We start from the raw sequence: 15,639 nt of genomic DNA, 5'->3' as shown, positions 1-15,639 counted from the left end.
TTTATAAAACGATTTTTAGATGGCAAGATTTTTAGAAAATAGAAAATCTTGCTAATTGTATTTGTTCAGATACCAACTTGCCCCAAACCACATTGTCCTGACCCACAGTTCTGCTACTCTGGAGTGAGGCAGCATTGTTTGGTAAAAAGAGCAGGACCGGAAATGAGGACAATCAGGATTTAGTTCATGGTTCTACCAAGTGATTTCCTCAACTTGGGCAAGCCAGTTCATCTCGTTAGGCCTCACTTTCTACATCTATATCATGCTTGCAAAAGATTCTGGATCCTTAAGTGTCTTCCTCCAAAGTTCTATCATTCTAACATTTTCTTGGACAGGAAAGTAGGAAAAACAATCAGCTATAACCCAAAATACTGTATTTGAAATTGCAAAGTTGGGTTAATTTCAGCAAATAAGGAATCTTGATCTAATGAATAAATGGATGGATAAATGAGTGAATGAACTGTGTGTTTTTTTCATATTGTGGCTAAGATGCATCCTGCTTTGCTTCTGGCTCTGATTCCACATACTCTGTGAGGCCTTTTACATACATAGATGAATTTCTTGAGTACCCACTTGGTGCCAGGCACCACACCTGGGCAAGTTGTGTAGCCTCTCTGTGTTTCCTCATCTTTAAAAGAGGAGGTAACAATATCTCCCTCGCAGACATATTTTAACCATTCACATAAAATCTCCATGAAATCTGGGACTGTGCCTCTTTGCTCACCTTTGTATCCTTAATGCCTGCCAACGTGGCTGGTGTATACAGTAAATGCTTGCTAAATTAATGATGGATGAGTGAATGAGTATTTGCTGAATGAATGAGACAAAATGTGGCCATTATGGTTATATACACTCCTACTCAAATTTCTGTACTTCCCAAGACTTGCACCTCCCTAAGCATTTTGTCACCTGATCTATAAGGTGCCCCAGTCCTTGCACTCTTATTCTCCAGGGCCCTGTCTCTCAGATGGCATTTCCGTCTATATCTGCTCTACTGGTTAGGATCCAGCTTGCAAACAAGATGTGGCAGATACTGGCTAGATACACTCCAAAGATACTTTTCTTCCTTGTATACAGCTAGACTGTATCTCCTAGACTCCAGGCATTTCGGTGGGATTTGAACCAATGGAATGAACCAGAACTGAAGAACACTATTTCCAGGCCTGGTCCCCTAACGCACATGGGACCCTCTACTCAGGCTCTTCTTTCATAGGTCACCCAGATGAACAGGACCCTGGGGGATGCTGAGGACAACTTCAAGGACAGCAGAGCTACAAACAAGATGGAAGGACCTGGGATCTCCATGTCACTGCTTGGAGGAAAACCACATGAATTCCTTAGACTGCTCCAAGAGTGACAAAGCAGCTTTTACTGTGTTAAGCCACTGAAGTTGTGGGGTTGTTTGTTATTACAATGAAGCTACCCTGACTATTACACAAGCGAATCTGTCTCTGGTTATCTTTAGCAGAAAAGAAATTGATGGGAAAGATATTGGGTAGTTAACAGAAAGTATAGGAAGGCTGAAATGCCAGTTTGGAAAACGGACAGAAGCCAAGGGAGTGTAGGAAGTAAGAAACACCCCAAGGTAAGCCTCAGAAGAGACTAGTAAATTGTTGCTGCGGCTGCTGCTGGGAGGGGCACTTGACAATGGCCACTGGGAGGGACATAATTTCTCAAGTGTTCCAATTTCAAGTCCTGCTAGGAGGGTACCTCCAACGAGCTAAGCTTAGGAGATAGGAATCCAAGCTCTAGCTGCCAGGTGTCATGGAGAGTAAGGTTTTGGCCATTTGGTTTGCTCAGACCTGGTTTCTCAGCCTCAACATTACTAACACTTGGGACCAGATAATTCTTTGAGGTGGGGCCGCCCTGTGCACTGCAGGATGTTTAGCAGCGTCCCTGGCCTCCACCCACTAGTTGCCAGTAGTATCCCTCCCTCCAGTTGTGACACCAAAAATGTCTCCTGATTGCCAAATTTCCCCTGGAGGGATGGGGCAAAATCACTCCCAGTTGAAAACCACTGCCATAGAGGAAAGGCTCCCACCAAGCTATACAAGTGGTAGATTTCCGAACAGAGGAGGCAGCTAGGCATGTCCCAATTGGCATCATCAGAGTGTACTGAATCGGCCTTACAGCAGGCACCAGCAGTGCCCACCCACACTTAGCATCTCCACGTCCACGCAAGCCAGTGCCACTTCAACCGCTCACATGATGGACTCTTTGGCTGCTGGAGCTGCAGTGCCCATGCAGAGCAGATTAGAAGTGCCCAGGAACTACGAGCCACCTTGTAGCGGCCCATGACTGATGAGAGCTGGTAAACAAACCCCCTACCCTCCTCCTGCCTGGGTTAACACAGTGGGGTAACACTAGCTGCTGGGTTCTCCTGGGATTAAACTCCAGTCGCCCACCCACAGTGGGAACTCACTGCATACACACCTTTTATGGTTTCCTTCCCCTCAGTCTTACCTACCCTCTTGCTAACCATTGTTTCCTAGAATCACCTACAAATAAATTATTTTCATTCATATTTATGTCTGAGGGGCTGCTTCTGAGAGTCAGGGGCTTCTGAGAAGAACAAGGCTAATGAGTAAGAAGGGAACAAATGCTCAGGGATTGGGTGGCCCCAGATATATCTATATCTGAAGCTACACCAAGGAGATCCATATCTATCTATCTGTGTGTATCTCTATATATACATACATAGATATCTGTTAAGACGGGGGACTGTAATGGTGGCACTAAATCTTCTATTTTGAGGTTTGGCTCTCTGGTATAATTTGATTTAAACAGTGTAATTTAGCTTGGGACTTTTTGAAAGCTTTTCTTTCTCCGCTTCCTTTCCACCAGGCCTTAATGATTCTGTTTGCTGTATATTTACTACGCAGACCAGTTTCAGTGTTTCTATTGACTTCAGCCCAGTGCTCGCCTTGTGACTTTGGAGAGGTTTTGCATCTGTATGGGATCCACTCTCCTGGCTCCAACTTAAATCTACACAACATATGCAAAGGTTGCGATAATCAGTTTAACTTCACCTTCCCCCACTCCAACAGACAAAGTCGAACTCAATAGAAAATTCCACTACAAGCCGAAGCAATTTACATCCTGGTTTGAAAAAATAAAACTTGAGATGAAACAAAGACTCAATGCAGTAGTTTGCAGTAGTTTCTAGAAGACTTTGCCCAGCCGACCCTCCTCTTACTTTATAATAAATCTTCCTTCTATATTTCTACCTGACACATGACTTCCTTCACAGCTCGAAAGCAAGCAGACACAACAATATCTATATATCTAGATACATATATAACCTTATCTCTATCACTGTATCCATAATTATATCTCTATCTCTATAACTACATCCATGTCTGTCTGTATCTATACATCTCTAACTATATATCATTATCACTATATCTATACCTGTGTATGTATAATTCTACCTACATATCCATAACTATCTATTACTCTATCTGTAACTATATCTATAACTATGTATCATATCTATATCTATGTCTGTAACTCTATATCACTATATATATATATATCTATTTCTATAACTATATCTACATCTATAAATCTATATGTCTCTCTGTTTCTCCATCATCGTATCTGTATCTATCACTAGCATTCTCTATCTCAAGTTAGTTTTATGATCCTTCTGTCCCTTTAAGGCCTGGATCTACTTGCTGCCCTCCATCTCTATGAGAGTCTCTGGATCCTTCTAACGTACTTACTTTGAACTTGAGCTAGTTTGTTTCCGATAGCCAGAGGAGTCCTGATTAACATTACCCATGCCGTCTCCTACCTTTTGCAGTCTGGCCAGTCTGCACTGACCATTTCAAGTAAAGAAAAGAAGAGGTCCATTTATATCAAACAAAGAACGTTAAGATAGAAGAAATGCTTGTGATATGTGGTCCAGGCCTCCTATTTTACAGGTGAGAAGGCAGGTGCAGAGAGGTCCCAGCTTCCACCTGGAGTCAACCGTAAGATTTTAGAGGTAGTAGGATACGGAAATGGGGATAGAATGAGGGTGCCTGGTCAGTGTTCTTCCTGCCACCCAGGTTCTGTTCATCAGGAAAGTGAAATGCACTGAAGAATCAAAAGACACCTCTTCTTTTAAAATCTATTGTAGCACATACTATTAGGGTCTCACCCATATCTTTTTGGCATTTTCCACTACCGTAGTCCCCCTGCATCCATAGGGGGTAGGGTCCAAGAGCCCCAGTAGATGCCTGGGGGTAGTACCGAACCCTATATACACTGTGTTTTTTTCTATACATACACACCTGTAATAAAGTTTAATTTATAAATTAGGTACAATAAGAGATCAACAACAATAACTAATAATAAAATACAACTATTATAACAGTATACTGTACTAAAAGTTATGTGAATATGGTCTCTCTCTCTCTCTTTCAAAATCTTATTATACTGTGCATACCTTTTCACTTAAAGGAGGCACTTTATGGCTTCTCTTTGGCACATCCGAATTACCAGCATTACTACTCTTGCACTTTGGAGCCATTATTAAGTAAAATAAGGGTGACTTGAACATAGGCTCTGTGATACCGTGACAATGGATCTGATAACTGAGTAGCTACTAAGTGACTGAGGGGCAGGGAGCATCTACAACGTGGAGACTCTGAGAACAGGGATGGTTCATGTCTCAGGAGGGACCAGAAGATGGTCCAAGATTTTATCGCACTACCCAGAACGGCGTGCAATTTAAAACTAGTCAATTATTCCTGAAACTAATAAAAAACATTATTTAAAAAAACCCCACCAAATGAATTGTTTATTTCTGGAATTTTCCATTTAAGGTTTTCAGACCGCTATTCACTGTGGGTAACTGAAACTGTGGAAAGGAAAACTGAGGAAAAGCGGGGACTACTATAATTGCCAAAGGCTGCTTATCCCTTGAACACTTGCAACTTTTTGTCTGAGGGATTTTCAGCCACTGATGGCAGCTCTAAACCAACGATAGACAGGGATATGATGACTCAACATGCCAGCCACCTCACCTTGTGAGAACTCTGAGGGGTTTTACAGGTCTCCCAGGGTTCACCAGTGGAATCGAGCTCCAGATGCCCAGAGTGGAACTGGCTTCATAATGTACTCTTTTTTCACTTCCTTCTCTTCCTTCTCTTTCCTTCTCTTCCTTCGCTTTCCCTTTCCTTTGCCAATATTTCCTGGGATCACCTTCCAAATAACCTACTAGCACTCCCCTCCTGGCCTCTGGGGAAACCCCAAATAAGATGCCTATATAGTCTGGTAGAAACAATTTCCATCTGAACTTTGAATTACATCTTATAGCAGATTTGGACAGGGAATCCCCTTTTAAATTCATTGAACATAAATTTTATTGTATGTGTGAGCTCTGAGGTTCCCCATGGCCAGTTTGAGAACTGAACAGTGGGGTATTCTGCTCTTCTTTAGACGGATACGTGGTTGTTTCAACATGATGTATCCATTTATCCTAGACTGACTATAGCCAAGGGGATAAAACCTATAAATCTAATCCTAAACTCATTGCTTGGCCCCAGATCTTTAATTTTACTGAACTTGTAAACATGTGGTATTTTTCTTGTATAGTGTGAAATATGTATGGTGTGAAAGTGAAGAAAACATATCTTTTCAATTTTGTTCCCAGTACAACAAAGTACACTATAAATTCCCTAAATGACAGATTTATCATGTAGGTAAATTTTAGTATTTCCTTCTTTTGTCAAACTCATGGTACTGCTTAGATGTCAGGAACAAGAATTTATGTAACTGGAAGTTTATGATAGAAACACAGTATACTTATTATATATTTGCTAGATAGCTATCTTTGCTAAACAGAAAAAGAATATGTAATAGTATTTTGTTGATGTTAAATAATCTTCAGATTATTACATAAGATAACCCGTGTTTGCTACTGGGCTCCATTAAGATAAATTAATTACTAAAACATTTTAGATGATTGTATATATTCAAGAATTAATAATACAACATAGACCTTCTGGAAATACTTGACTGTATGTAAAGTTTACTGTTAAAAAGTTGATTTTCTTTGCTCTTTCATTCAACAAAGGTTTACCCGGCACCTATCTATAAGACAGAGCACAGAACAAGAGAAAATTCCTCTCTAAGAGAACTTCCTTATAATAAAGGAAAACAGACAATAAACAAGTAGATAAATATACAAGTAATATAACTTATGCTTTTAGTTATAGAAATTTTGTTTTAGTAAGTTGATCATCCTGTTATATACATAGACCTTTTTCTTAATTTGGCTTTAGAATCTCAGAAAAACAACAAAATTGGAGATTTTAGTGAAGTCACTGGGCCAGGTTTGGCTTTACACTCATTTCGCTAAACTATACTTGCTCTCTAAAACATGTTTTCAAAGCAATATTTTTAAAAAGATTTTTTTTTAAATAGCCAAACATTCTTTTGGATAAATGGGGAGGGGTATTAATTATAGCATGTGTGCCTTGCAAGTGTGACATTGGAGCTCATGCGAAACAGCTGTACAAAGCTTAATATTACTAAGTTCTGATGATCAATGGATCATTCAACATCAGGAAATACAGCAAAATAACACAAGTACAAACTTCAGCAATACAGCAGTACAAAATCTCCTTCTCAAAGGAGGGAAAATGCCTTGATCATAGCTGTGCTATATTGTTGAGTTTTGCTTCCAGTTGGGGAGCTAAGTGAAGAATCTCCGATTTCCTATTGCTCTTAAGGAATTGAACCAGAGACCTGACCCAGACCTGCTAATGGGTGTTCCTGATGTCAACAATATTACTGAAGAGCAGTGTAGCTCTGACCTCATCACCCTGGATTTTGCATGACTTATTTTCCTGTCATGAGAGTCCCAAGCATGTATTTGTGAGATCAAATATAGCTGGATTTCTAAGACTCAGAAATCAAGTGATCCAGCTAAAACTACTACTTACTCTTGGTAAAGGTGAATCACTGGATGGCAGTATTTCCAATATGAGACCTTTAGAAAGTTTGTATTCTGATCAGTGTAGGTGCAAACAGATATGAGACAGCACCTTTGAAAGAGGTGGGTCAAAGCCTGCCACCCATGGTTTATTCTCTTCCGGTGCCTTTTCCTTTCTGTCCACCTCAGATTGATTCCAGGCCAACTGAGAACTCTGGTTTCCATTCTTATTCATAAAGGCATGGGCATAAGAAATGGTAAATTATAAGACAAGTTTTGGAAAACAAACTTCTAAAGAAGTAGATCCCATTTGATCTGGTATCTTCCATCTTAATTTGTTTTGACTTTATTTTATGACAAAATTTCAGAGATGGACAGGACCTTGTGAATAACCTGGGTCGTTTTCACAAATACAGAACTGAGGTTAAAGCCCCACCTCTTACTAGCTGGACCATATGAGTTAATTTTTTTCTTGATTTCCTCAGCTGTGAAATAGGAAGAAGCTACCTACTAGAGTCATTGTGAACTTCAATGAGTTCACACAGACCCAGCCCTTAGAATGGTGCTGTGTACAAGGTAAGCACCCACTAAATGTTAGATGTTAGTGGGGTTGGAATTGATTTTTATGAGATGTGTCCAAGGCCCACGACTGAAGAGTGGAAACCAGAGTTTCAGATCCCCGCTGTGTAACACCACACTATGACCCACCATCAAAACTAACACTGGTTTTGGAGTTTGGGGTCAAATAGAAGTTAATCTCTCAGTTATATTATTGATTAGCATACCAAAGAGGTATGCATTTTGGAAGGCCTAATTTTCTGCATAATGACAAACAGAAAGCCAGTATGTATTGCAAGAATTCTGCTAACGCTTTCTAACATAAAAAGCTTATTAAAAAAGATCCTGTTTGGCCTCTTGTTTTCTGTAATAAACCCACTGAAGTTTTCTTCTTTCAGCTATATAAGATCCCCAACACTCACAAACACGCCAATGGTAAAAGTCAGTCAAAAAATATGTTTTATGGTATGGTGGTGTACAGAAACACTTGTGCTTCAATGAAAAGCAATGCACTGTTTAGATCGCACCCTTCCTGGTTTTCAGATTCTGGCCTTGCATTGTCTTTGAGCTATTTTCCTCCAAGTTGTAGAGGACTGGTAACAATGCAAAATAATTTATATCTATAGATAAGTACATCCTGTCCCTTAGAGGTTCAAGTGACTTCCCTCCCCCATTGAGGAAGAGGCCATTTGCAAATTCATTTTAAAATTCTTGATCTATATATGTATCTGTTTCTTTGGTTTCTCCTTTGAATTACCTGTAATAGCGTACTAGTTCCCACAGTAATGAGTTAAATAAAATCTTTAACATAGGTTCATCTTATATCTTTATGAGTCATGATTTTGCCTTTTTTGAAAATTATCCTTAAACTGTGAAAAAAATCAGAGCTAACAGATTTTATATACATATAGCTTAAATATTTCAAAAATATAAGTACATATAGTACGAAATGTATTTTTTAAATATGGGGTTGCTTTATTTGTGGGGCACTGGTTTAATAACGAAAACATCCCCAGTTGCTATTGCTCTGGTCTTTATTACTTTCATCAACTTGGATTCCCAAACCAGTTTATCTTTTTTTTTTTTTTGTCACAATTTATTTCCATTTATCTCCAATAGAGTTCTTAAATTTGAACAAAACAAATATCTCTCCCACTCAAATTTATTCAAATAGAAATACTGAAATTCAATTTAAAAATCAATATATCAGGACCACCCATGTTGACAGGGGAGGGCTATTAAAAAATTAAGTGGCAATGATGAGGGCAAAGTGATTTCTCATCAGAGAAGCCAAAAATGACTAACATGATACCGCTAGCAATTATTCTTTTTTTTTTCTCTACTAGATCACCGGTTTATTCTGAAAGTATATACCTGAGGAACATACAGATGGAAGAGATGCATGGGGCAAGGTGTGGGGAAGGGGTGTGGAGCCTCGTTGCCCCCCTCCCCCCCAGCGCACCACCCTCCTCAAATCTCCATGTGTTCGCCAACCCAGAAGCTCTCTAAACCCTGTCCTTTTGGGTTTTTATGAATGCCTTATAACATAAGCATGGTTGATTAAAAATCATTGGCCACTAGTGATTGAGTCAACCTCCAGCCCCTCTCCTCTCCTGGAGGTTGGAGGTCAAGGCCAGGTGGTGGGATGCAAATTTCCAATTCTCTCTTCACACTTGTTGGTTACCCTGGCAACCAGTCCCTATCCTTTGGGCTTTCCAAAAGTCACCTTATTAACATAAGAAGACACCTTTACCGCTCTCATCACTTAAAAAATTCCAAGGTTTTAGGAACTCTGTGCCAGTATTGAGGACCAAGACCAAATATGTTTTTCTTATTACAACTCACAGTATCTCACTGGGGTTGGCTGTTAGTTGGCATTTATCATTAAGCACATAGTGGTATTTTTCTTATAGGAGAGAACTCTTTTGATATCACCACTTATTAGCTATGTGACCTTGAACAAGTAACTTAAACTTCTTGTGCTCCTGCTTCCTCAACTTTAAAACAGGGACATTTTTGTATCTACCCAATAGAGCTGTTGTGGGATTAAACTATTTTATTTATGGGAAGTGCTAATAACAGATTGGCACAGAGTGAGTGACTTACAAGTATAGCAGCAATTATTCTTACTACTCCAATGTGTGTTTCTTTTTCAATACCACCAAACAATTAACTCAGTTCTCTGCACACAATGACTGGATGACCCACAAATTTAACTCCATTCTGACACTATCTACTTGGAGATAGCGGCAGATCCCACAGGTTAAGGGCTCAGTTCTGCAAGACTGCCCCCACCTTCAGACGCCAGTTACAAGTCCAGGTTGCCAGCTGTGCTTCTGACCAACTGGCTACTGATCAGAGGTTCCAATAAGCCCCTCCTCGGATTGGATTAATTTGCTAGAGCAGCTCTCAGAACTCAGAGAAACATTTTACTTACTAGATCACTGGTTTATTATAAAAGGATATAACTCAGGAACAGCCAGATGGAGAACCATGAGGCAAGGTGTGTAGGAAAGGGTGCGGAACTTCCACACTCTCTCTGAGCTCACCACTCTCCCCAGATCTTTATGTGTTTACTCAGAAGTTCTCCGAACCCCGTCCTTTTGGGTTTTTATGGAGGTTCTATTACATAGGCGTGGTTGATTAAATCACTGGCCATTGGTGACTGACTTTAGTCTTCGGCCCTTCTCCCCTCCCTGGAGGTCAGGGTATGTGTTCAAGCTCCAGTCCTCTAATCACCTTGTTGAGAACCCTGGCAACCAACGCACATCTTTAGACTCTTTCTAAAAGTCACTTCATGAACATAACAATAGACAATTTTGTTGCTCTCATCACTTAGGAAATTTCAAGGGTTTTAGGATCTCTGTGCCAAGAATTGGGCTGAAGACCAAATATACATTTCTTATTATAAATCACAATATTACCCTATCATTTTATCCTTGTGGACAAAGTCAAGGCAATTTTGTAGGTAATTTAGACCAAGAGTACTTTTTTTTGGAGGTTGGTAGGGAGGGCTTGGATTTGATTATATAGGGTGACCAACTCGTCTCAGTTTGTTTAGGACTTTTTGGTTTAACACCGAAAGTCCTCAGTCCAGGGCAAACTGAGATGGTTGGTTGCCCTAAGTTTGAATTACCAAAAAAGGCTAACTATATTGAATAAAATCATATTAAGTTTTCTTTTATCTTCGTATTATAGTAGAAAAAGCATGGGCTTTGGAATTCGACTTGGGCTCAAATTCTTATCAGCTGTGTGGCCTTAGGAAAATTACTTAATCTCTCTGGTGCCCAGGTTAATGTGGATAACAGTACTTGACTTCCAAGATGGTTTTGAGAATTAATGTACAATAATAATGAAGATAACAATAACAACACAACAACCAACAGCAGCAGCAGCTCCCATCTGTGGAGTACTATGGGCTGGGTACTGGTCTGAATCTTTTTCCTGAATTAATTGATTTAAACCTCATTCCTCACAGCAACCCTAAGAGGTAGATACTGGTGTTAACCCCATTTTACAGATGAAGAATCTGAAGCACAAAGAGGTTATGTGACTTGCCCAAGATCACAATTTACCTGGGGCCAGGTAAATTGAAGAGACCTCTGGGGCGTCTAACAGGCCGCTAAAGATGCAAGCTGCAAGCTCACAGGAAAGGTCAGAGCTCGGACTCATGATATGAGAGTGATTTTGACTGACCAACCATGTCTAAGGAGGGCAGGAGAGGAAATGGACTAGTGAAGAAGACTGAATAGAAAAGCTCGAGGAAGGCAAGAATGAAAAAAAAAGGGAAACTTTCAAGAAAGTAGTCAACCGTGTCAACAAATTCAGTGAGATCAAGGATGGTGAGAAAACGGCCCTTGGACTTGGCAGGCAGGCTCCGGAGGCTTTCAAGTGCAGTTCCGGGGGACTCAGGCAGAGGAATCCAGCTTATGGGCAGGTTCTGGCGGGTTCTCCATTAGAACCACATGGCAAACTTTACTGAAAGTATGAGTTAAACCCCAGGACTTCTCTCCAGAGATTCTGCTTAACTTGACCAGAGCTGGATTTCTGGCTTTTGGGTGTCAGTGTTTTTCTGAAAGCCCCTATAGTGATTCTAATGTACTAATGTACCACTAAGTAAGAGCAGTGGGTCAGGAAGAAGTGAAGGAAAAGGTGCAAGTAACTCTGTGAACAAATTTAAAGGAAGAAGAAAGACACCTTGATTGATGACAACAGCAAGTATTCACTATGAGCTCCTACTATGGGCCAAACTCTCTGTAAACGCTTGGCATACGCTTTGCATCTGACCATCAGAACAGCCTATGACAACCAATATCGCCCAACGCCACAACGCTGAAGGAGGAGTCTGCTTTCCACGGTGGTGGTCAGGCCCCGCCCTCTGATGCAGATTATTCCAGAGAGGTTCTGTTTATCATGCATGGGCTCAGCTCAGCTGCTTGTTGTGCATAAACAAAGATGAACAGGATCACAAATCAACAAACCTGTATCTTCCATGACTGCCCCACCCCACCCTCACCCTGGCCATTCTCCCGAGGGAAATGGGATACTGAAAGCACCTGAGGCAAACATTCGCGTTCCATCTTGTCACCACTGGCTAGCGCTAGCTCCTACTCTGGTCTAGGATTTATGTAATCCTCAAGAACTCCTTTTGCTTAAGACCTAGGCTAATGCAGACCGACACAATTTAGCCTCCAAGAGGAACGTGCTTTTCTGAGAGGGAGGCAGCCCAAGAGCTCTGGCTGCAGGGGTTCAAAGAGAGTAAGGAGAGTGACAGAAAAGATGATCCCATGGAGTGGAAGCTGGCAAACTTGTTCTGTAAAGGACCTAGTAAACAATTTAGGCTTTGCGGGCTGTATGGCCTCTGTCACAACTACTCAACTGTGCTGTTGTAGTACACAAAGCAGTTACAGATGACACATAAATGAGTGAGTGTGGCTATATTCCAATAAAACCTTATTTATGGGCCCTGAAATTTCAATTTCATGTGATATTGATGTATCAAGAAATATCCTTCTTTTGATTGTTTTTCAACCATTTAAAAGTGTAAAAATTATTCTTGGCTCCCAGAGTGTACAAAGTCAGGCTGTGAACAGAAGGTGGCCCCTGGACCCTAGTTTGCTGATTCCTGCTATACAATGAAGATCAGTGACCCCACCCCATTAGGTTTATTTGCTATTTCTGCCATTGCATGTCTCCACACCTTAGCAGACCAGCCTTGATGTGCGATCTGAAAAGCCCATTTTGTCCTCACCTATGATGAATTCCTCTTTGTTGGAGTAATAGTTGGAAGAGACCTAACACCCCATAGAAGTTACATTGTGTGACCAAATTGGTCACTGTTTGGTGGAATTTTAAATTTAAAAAAATTAAATTGCAAACGAAGGAAGATATTTCCAAAAATTTAATGAAGTCATTCCAAGTAGACACTTTTTTTTTTCAACTTGAACCTAAACAAAAAACATTCTGGAAACTGAACCTTAACTAAATAAGTATGCCATCTGGTCTGAATTTTTGGAGAAAGAAGAAGATAGGGAAAACACCAAGACCACTCAACATTTATCTGTGGAAAGTCCTCAGAGACAGAACAGTAGTTGATCCAAAGTGAAAGTTTAAAACATTTAACTGAGTTAAACATTTGGGGTGTGAGGGCGCCATCAAGGATCATAGGCAATGCTTTATTTCCTGTCAAAATGCCTTTCCCACTGTACAGTCATTATAGATGACTGTCATTTTAGTAAACACTCTGTCCTTAGTGTATAAGAAAAAGGAAAGCCAGATTAAAATGACTTTTAAGTGTTACAGTGAGTTGTATATGACACAAAAATTATACTTAAAGGTTTGCAAATGTCAGCCTCTGGGTATTATAAATGTTGACATTTAAAATCAATCGTTTAAGCAGCTGAAAGCAGCTCACAGGAACCTTTGGAGTTTAAATTGCCAGAAAAAAAAAATATTTGAAGAGAAACGCAGTGGCATGAAGGTTATAGCTCTAGACTTCAGGGAGTTTAAAGGTTTTTTAATTTTTATTTTTAGGGAGTTTGGAATTGGCCAAGACAGGACTAGTGTTTAAATAAAATATGGGTTTTGACAACACAACATTCTTTGTACGTTGTAAAGATGCTGCTTTGAGTTTAGAGATGGAGAATTGAAGAACTGTTTCTGTACTTTACTTCTGGAGAAACACAGGACAAATCATTACACCCTGAAGTCGAAGAGGCAATAACGGTTCTAAGAAGACAACGTCAAGGTATCCTGTTTCTTCCTAGAATTGGAGTCCAGGGGCTATAATCCATAGGTATGGAGAACCTAGACCTTGTTGGAAAAATGAAGTTTAGGGTTCTAGCAGTAGGAATTGAGGGGAAAGGGCCAAAAGAATAATAATAATTAAAAAAACACACACCAAGATTTGATAACAAAATGAATATAAATGATAAAAGAGTGGGAACAAAAGTCAAAGACGAGTCTAAGGTTTTCCTTTGGGAACCCCCTCCCCCGATAAAAAGCAAGCAGATAGAAAAGGCTTCACGCTTGTAGGAGAAATACAGAGTCTAGTCATAAGTGGATTCAACTATAAATAAGAGAAACTTATTCGAAGAGTAATGTCCTATGTCTGTCTGGAAGCATGGAACTAGGGTTCAGATAAGAAGTTGAGACTGATCCCAACTGAAAGATATTTATTCACAATCTTAGAGCATTCTTTGAATAGTAAAGTGAATAAGAATTAATTTTCTTTTTATAAGTTTGAGAAGAGACTCTGAACTATCATTAAGAAAACAAAGATTGGGATTTATTGACTAGCAATAGTACATTCTCTGAAATTGGTATAATGATGTTGAAAATATTAAACACAATGATAACCGCTAGCAATATATAATTTCATTGGCAACAAATCCCTTTGAAGAAAAGTGGCATTGATTTCAGACATGGATACAGACATGATATAGACACGCTCCCCCTGAGTGCAGATGTGGTGAGTCCTGGTGAATCTGCGCAGACCTGGGGGCACACTGAGCTCTAAGGGGACGCCCGCTGTCTTAGGAACTTGCCTCCATTCATTGGGCCTCAGCGAAGGCTGTGAAGAGCCTGGACAACGCTGGCAGGGAGCCAAGGGAAGGTGTCCAGGCATCACTGGAGAGTGCTGGAGAGCAAAGTTGAGAAAACCAAATTCTCCCTGCTGTCAGGTGAGTAACTGTTCTCTTGAAAACCTCCTATGGCTTCACATTTCATGTAGAAGAAAATGCAAGCTTCTCCCCCTAGCCTAAGAGGCCCAGCCTACGCAGCCCCACACCCCTCCTAGCGCCCTGCCCCCACTCACCCTTCCTGGCCCCCCACTCACGCTCTGTGGGCCACACGGGCCTTCCCTGACCCAGCCCCACACCCCTCCTAGTGCCCTGCCCCCACTCACCCTTCCTGGCCCCCCACTCACGCTCTGTGGGCCACATGGGCCTTCCCGTTCATTCCCATCACAGAACGCTTTCCTTTAGTGTCCCCATTGTCTGGACCACTCTTTGTCCTGATCTTTACATGGCTGGGTCCTTCCCATCATTCAGGTCTCAGCTAAACTGTCACTTCCTTAGTGAGGTCTCTGGTAAACCCTATCTGAGGTTGTGTCCAGGGCTCTCCATGTGTATCATGCACACGGATCTCTGGGGGATCCTGTTATAATGCAGACGTGGACTCAGTGCTTTGGGTGTGTGTGTGTGTGTGTCTGACATTCTGCATTTCCAACAAGCTCCCAGGAGACGAGCAGCATTATCCCTTAATCTATGTCACACTGCCTGTTTTATTTTTTTCATGATGTTTCTCACACTTTGAAATTATTTGTGTATTGGATCATCAGTTGATTGGTTGAATCTATTTACTAAAAGGTAAATTCCATAAGAGCAGGGACTTTTTTTTCTTTAGCTATTATTCTTTATTTTTTTAATCTTTGTATCCTCAGTGTTAGCAGAGTTCCCTGGTGATCAGCTCAAATACATGGAAAAATAGTTGTAATTGGCTTACCTGAGTCATAACTCCCTGAGATAATTTGCTCCTGATTGGACACACTTATCTAGATACAACACTCCTAGGTTCTGGCCTAGATCAGGGCCAGGCTCAATATGATTTTAGATTAGCTTGGCTAAAATAGGACTCTGGTGAAGAGAGTTATACTT

Source organism: Rhinolophus sinicus, chromosome X, assembly GCF_036562045.2.
Source record: "Rhinolophus sinicus isolate RSC01 chromosome X, ASM3656204v1, whole genome shotgun sequence".
NCBI classification, from domain to species: domain Eukaryota; kingdom Metazoa; phylum Chordata; class Mammalia; order Chiroptera; family Rhinolophidae; genus Rhinolophus; species Rhinolophus sinicus.
This window is presented reverse-complemented; position numbering follows the sequence as displayed.